The sequence below is a fragment of the Nyctibius grandis genome, chromosome 5 (assembly GCF_013368605.1).
Source record: "Nyctibius grandis isolate bNycGra1 chromosome 5, bNycGra1.pri, whole genome shotgun sequence".
In the NCBI taxonomy this organism is placed as follows: Eukaryota; Metazoa; Chordata; class Aves; order Nyctibiiformes; family Nyctibiidae; genus Nyctibius; species Nyctibius grandis.
The window spans coordinates 86442339-86448590 of NC_090662.1; the positions used below are offsets into that span (position 1 = coordinate 86442339).

At 46.2% G+C, this 6252-nt stretch overlaps 1 protein-coding gene across 3 annotated transcripts in view; it reads left to right on the plus strand.

The window, feature by feature from the left end:
• Positions 1-6252, plus strand: part of RECQL (RecQ like helicase) — a 38010-nt gene that overhangs the window by 21597 nt on the left and 10161 nt on the right. The gene's annotated exons all lie outside the window — the stretch shown is intronic.

Consider the following 6252-nt stretch of genomic DNA (forward strand, 5'->3'; position numbering starts at 1 on the left):
AGAACCATATGACCTCCCTTCTCTCCCATGTACTTCAAGAAGTTGCTAGAACATTATTGCTATCTTAGTATTTACATTTGACTAACACTATGAAAGGAAAAGCTTCATAATAATGGAACAATCCTTTTCATACAGTAAGTAGAGTTGAGGAAAGGGATACTCTTTTCTAAACAAGGAGCAAACCATGTGGCTTAGCACTGTTCCACATTCAGACAATACAGAATCACAGAACAGCCCAGGTGGGAAGGGACCTGGAAAGATCATCTGGTCCAGCCTCTTGCAGAAAAGATTATTTAGCACCCTGTCCAGTGATATCTTGAAAAACCCCCAGTGACGGGGACTCTACCACTGCCCTGCAGAGGTTGTACCAATAATTGATTGTTCTCGCTGTAACAACTTACTTTCTTCTGTTGAAATACACAAACCTGAAGGAGTGCCTGGAGAGTCCAGAACAGGTGATGTTTTTCAGTGCAGGCAAGTGTCAGCACATGTTAAAAGCTTCAGTTCTTTTGCAATGAAGGGCTTACATGTAAGCTTTGTTTCCCTTCTTGCTTTCCCCAGTCAACAACTACTTACGGTTATATAATCAACAGCCTCTGAAGTTGGTTATTTAAAGTGCATCAACGTTGTTTTATTTGCTCAGTCTTACCTTCTGCATTGTGCAGTTAAGTCCCACGAAGTCTTTTTCTTTCCGCACCTGACCCAGACTGTAATGTAGGACACCACATTCAGCTAGCTGTACCATCCTAGCTGAACTGTGGCCATTCAACAGTAGGGGTCACAATCTCTTTATAGACTGAAGAAATCTTCAGCAACAGAATTTTTCTGCCTCCCATTTCAGTAGGGAGAATATTTAACTGTATGTGGAGTAGAAATAGATACCTGTTGATTTCCTTCGATGAACATCAGTGTTTCCAGAAAGAGGGAACTGTGCTGCCAGAGTGCTGCTGCTGGCCAAGCATTGCTGAGGCACAGTTGAGGTTGAATGTGAAAGTCCAATTTCTTTTTAAAATATCTTAGCAGCCACTGAGCAATAATTTCAGTTTTAACTCATTATAAACTTAATTTGCTGTTATGTTTCATTTTGGATCCCCACCTCTCCCCCCCCCCCCCCACCCCCCTGCCATTGATGTACACCAACTTTAAATATAAAACCATGTCACGGTTTAAAGCTGGGCCAGCTATTAATCAGGTGGCAGATGCTCTCTGTTAACCCTCTCCCCCCCACTAAGGGAAAGGGAAAGGGAAAAGGGAGAGAGACTTATGGGTTGGAAAGTTAAAACAGTTTTAATAAACTATAATAATGAAAAAGAGTATAATAACAATAATAATAGAAATAATCAAATATATACAAATATATACAAATATATACAAAGCCAAGACTGAGAGCTTGGAAATCCTCCTCAGGCAGAGTTGCTCCCCCCAGCACGGGCAGAGGGGAAAATGCAGTAGCTCCCTCCAGCACAGGCAGAGGGGAAAATGCAATAGCTCCACCCAGCACGGGCAGAGGGCAAAATGCAATAGCTCCACTGCCATCACACCTGCAGGCTTTTAACTGGAGATTTGGCAAAGCTGGTACCAATCAGTGGGAGACAGGAGGGCCCCTCCCTCCTGGGCCCCACCTCCAGAAGGCAGGGGGTTAGTGATAAACAGGAAAGTGAGAATGACATGTATGGGATGGAATACCTTGCTGGTCAATCCTGGGTCACCTGCCCCATCCACTACTCCCTGCAGGTACAACCCCCTTCGGCTCTTTACTCGTAAGCAGTGACCTTGGGTTCTCTAAGACTATTTGGCCTGGTTTGAGCCAAACCAGGACATTCCACCCCTTATTCCATACCATTCATGTCATACTCAGATCACCACTACCTTTTCATTTTCAAATATATATATACATATCACTAGTCTATGATTCATCTTTATGCAAAAAGTCCATCAAGTTCATTTGGTCCAGGATTGTGGGTTTCCATCTGGTTAGCAGTCTCTCAGCAGTCTCTCTGGCTAGCAGTCTCTCTTTTGTCATGGTTCGTGCCCACGGGTTGCAGGTTAAAGATGTCAGACTCGAGGAGGTTACTGGACACCACTTGATGAAGCTAGCTCCGGTCTCATCACCACTGTCTTAACCTAAAAGACACTTATGCAGCAACAACATGCAGTTCAGACTTAAGTAGTCTCACCCAGAATCAGATCACCTTCAGGGACACATCGGACTTCACCATCTTGCAACATCACCCACCAAGTACATCCAGGTCCCTGAGCAAAAGCAATCCCACAAATGGGTTTACCTTTGCCCGTTACAGGAAGAATCCAGACAGTTTTTCCCAATAGATTCCTTTCATGCACCACCGGGACTTTATCTCCTTCTACTGTATGTAGAAGGTCTGACTGAGCAGGGCCAGCTCGATTGATAGATCCCCTGGTGTTAACTAACCAGGTAGCTTGTGCCAGATGTTTATCCCAGTTTTTAAAGGTTCCACCCCCCATTGCTTTTAGGGTAGTTTTTAACAGCCCATTATACCGTTCAATTTTCCCAGAGGCTGGTGCATGATAGGGGATGTGATATACCCATTCGATGCCATGCTCTTTGGCCCAGTTGTCTATGAGACTGTTTTTGAAATGAGTCCCATTGTCCGACTCAATTCTCTCTGGCGTGCCGTGTCGCCACAAGATTTGCTTTTCGAGGCCCAGAATAGTGTTCTGGGCAGTGGCATGGGGCACAGAGTATGTTTCCAACCATCCGGTGGTCGCCTCTACCATGGTAAGCACATAGCGTTTACCCTGGCGGGTTTGAGGGAGTGTGATGTAGTCAATTTGCCAGGCCTCCCCATATTTATATTTCAACCACCGCCCCCCATACCACAAAGGTTTTAACCGTTTGGCTTGCTTAATTGCGGCGCATGTTTCACAATCATGGATAACCTGTGCAATAGAGTCCATGGTTAAGTCCACCCCTCGGTCACGAGCCCATCTGTATGTTGCATCTCTTCCTTGATGACCTGAAGTGTCATGAGCCCACCGAGCTAAAAATAGTTCACCTTTATGTTCCCAGTCCAAATCTATTTGGAACACTTTAGCAGCTTGATCCGCTTGTTGGTTGTTTCGATGTTCCTCAGTTGCCCGACTTTTAGGTACGTGAGCATCTACATGACGTGCCTTCACGACTAGTTTCTCTAGCCAAGCAGCAATATCTTGCCACAATTTAGCAGCCCAAATAGGTTTACCTTTGCGCTGCCAGTTGCTTTGCTTCCACTGCTTTAACCACCCCCACAAGGCATTTGCTACCATCCATGAGTCAGTATAAAGATACAGCCTTGGCCACTTTTCTCGCTCAGCAATGTCTAAAGCCAGCTGGATGGCTTTTACCTCTGCAAATTGACTTGATTCACCTTGTCCTTCTGTGGCTTCTGTGACTCGTCGTATGGGACTCCATACAGCAGCTTTCCACTTCCGATACTTTCCTACAAGACGGCAGGATCCATCGGTGAACAGGGCATACTGCTTCTCATCCTCTGGTAATTCATTATATGGTGGGGCTTCTTCAGCACGTGTCACCTCCTTTTCTGGTGGCATTCCGAAGTCTTTGCCTTCTGGCCAGTCCATGATCACTTCTAAGATTCCTGGGCGATTAGGGTTTCCTATTCGAGCCCTCTGCGTAATTAATGCAATCCATTTACTCCACGTCGCATCAGTTGCATGATGGGTAGTGGGAACCTTACCCTTGAACATCCAGCCTAGTACTGGTAATCGAGGTGCCAGGAGAAGTTGTGCTTCAGTACCAATTACCTCTGAAGCAGCTCTAACTCCTTCATATGCTGCCAGTATCTCTTTTCCAGTTGGGGTGTAATTGGCCTCGGAGCCCTTGTATCCTCGACTCCAAATCCTAGGGGTCGACCTCGAGTCTCCCCTGGCACTTTCTGCCAGAGCCTCCAAGTAGGACCATTGTCCCCAGCTGAGGTGTAGAGCACATTTTTAACATCTTGTCCCGTACGGACTGGTCCAAGGGCTACTGCATGCACAATCTCTTGTTTAATCTGTTCAAAAGCCTGTCGTTGTTCAGGGCCCCACTGAAAATCATTCTTCTTTCTGGTCACCTGATAAAGAGGGCGTACAATCTGGCTGTAATCTGGAATATGCATTCTCCAGAAACCCACAACACCTAAGAAGGCTTGTGTTTCCTTTTTGTTAGTTGGTGGGGACATAGCTGTTATTTTGTTGATCACCTCTATCGGGATCTGGCGACGCCCATCTTGCCATTTAATCCCTAAAAACTGGATCTCCCGGGCAGGTCCCTTGACCTTGCTTCTTTTTATGGCAAAACCAGCTTGCAGAAGAATTTGGATTATTTTCTCTCCTTTGTCAAAAACTTCTGCTGCTGTATCACCCCACACAATGATGTCATCAATGTATTGCAAATGTTCTGGAGCTCCACCCTTTTCTAGTGCAGTCTGGATCAGTCCATGGCAAATAGTAGGACTGTGTTTCCACCCCTGGGGCAGTCGATTCCAGGTATACTGGATACCTCTCCAGGTAAAAGCAAACTGTGGCCTGCACTTTGGTGCCAAGGGAATAGAGAAAAATGCATTAGCTATGTCTATGGTGGCGTACCACTTGGCTGCCTTTGACTCCAGTTCGTATTGAAGTTCTAGCATGTCTGGCACAGCAGCACTCAGCGGTGGCGTAACTTCATTTAGGCCACGATAGTCCACAGTTAATCTCCATTCTCCATCAGACTTTCGCACTGGCCATATAGGACTATTAAAGGGTGAGCGAGTCTTGCCAATCACTCCTTGATTTTCTAATTGTCTAATCAGTTTATGAATGGGGATCAGGGAGTCTCGACTGGTGCGATATTGTCGTCAGTGCACCGTGGCAGTAGCAATTGGCACCTGTTGTTCTTCAACCTTCAGCAACCCCACAACAGAAGGATCTTCTGAGAGGCCAGGCAAGGTAGACAGCTGTTTAATGTCCTCAGTCTCTACAGCTGCTATACCAAAAGCCCATCTATACCCTTTAGGGTCCTTGAAATACCCTCTCTTGAGGTAGTCTATGCCAAGGATACACGGAGCATCTGGGCCAGTCACAATGGGGTGCTTTTTCCATTCATTTTTAGTTAGGCTCACTTCGGCCTCCAATACAGATAACACTTGAGATCCTCCTGTTACTCCTGAAATACTGATAGGTTCTGCCCCTTTATGATCCGATGGCATTAGGGTGCACTGTGCACCAGTGTCTACCAGGGCTCGATACCTTTGTGGTTTTAATGTGCCAGGCCATCGAATCCACACAGTCCAATAAATCCGGTTGTCCCTCTCCTCCACCTGGCTGGAGGCAGGGCCCCCCTAATTAAGAAATGGATTCGTGCTGCTCACAGGGACTGGACCTTCATTTCTCCTATTCACACTTGGGAAAAAGTGATTTGAGGCCCATCTACCCTCGCTGGGGTCCTGCTCACTGGTAACTGGAGCAGCCATCCTTCTAGAAAAATTCTCTCTGGTATTTCTTTTAGCTTGCAACTCACGTACTCGTGCCTGTAGGGTACTGGTAGGTTGTCCATGCCATCTGCTCATGTCCTCCCCATAACCACGCAGGGCAAACCACAGGATACCTCGTGACGTGTTCCGTTTCCTTTGAGCTGGTCCTGTAGGAGAGCGTTTTCTCCTAACAGCTGCAACGCGCGCCTGTGTAGGTAGGTAGTCAAGTTTATTCTCGATCATGGACAGTTTGTCTGACAGTTGTTTAAGTGAGTCCTTGTTTTCCTTAGTCAGTTTTTCCACAGCCGAGATGCGTGCCTGCAGTGGGGAAGAAATACTATCTTCATATGGTCGCATACAGTTAGCCATTTTACCCACAGTAGAACGTGCCATATCATCTTCTCCCCATACTAATATTGACAATGTATGGGTATATGTCGGTGGAGCATTCTTCACAACCTTCCGGAACATGGATCAGTTGCATTCCACTTCATCAGGATCTACAGGATCTACAACTTCCCGTGGGTGTCTATAAATAATCTCTTGCACAGCCAGTTCTCTAAGGTAGTTAATACCTTTTTCTATAGTGGTCCATTTGCTTAGGTGACTCATAACATCATCTTTATAGGGATACCTGCTCTTTACAGCTGACAAGAGTCGCCTCCAGAGACTGATAGTGTTTGACTTTCTTGCAAGCGCCTTATCAATACCACCATCTCTGGACAGGGATCCCAACTGTCTGGCTTCTCTGCCGTCCAATTGCATGCTGTCTGCCCCATTA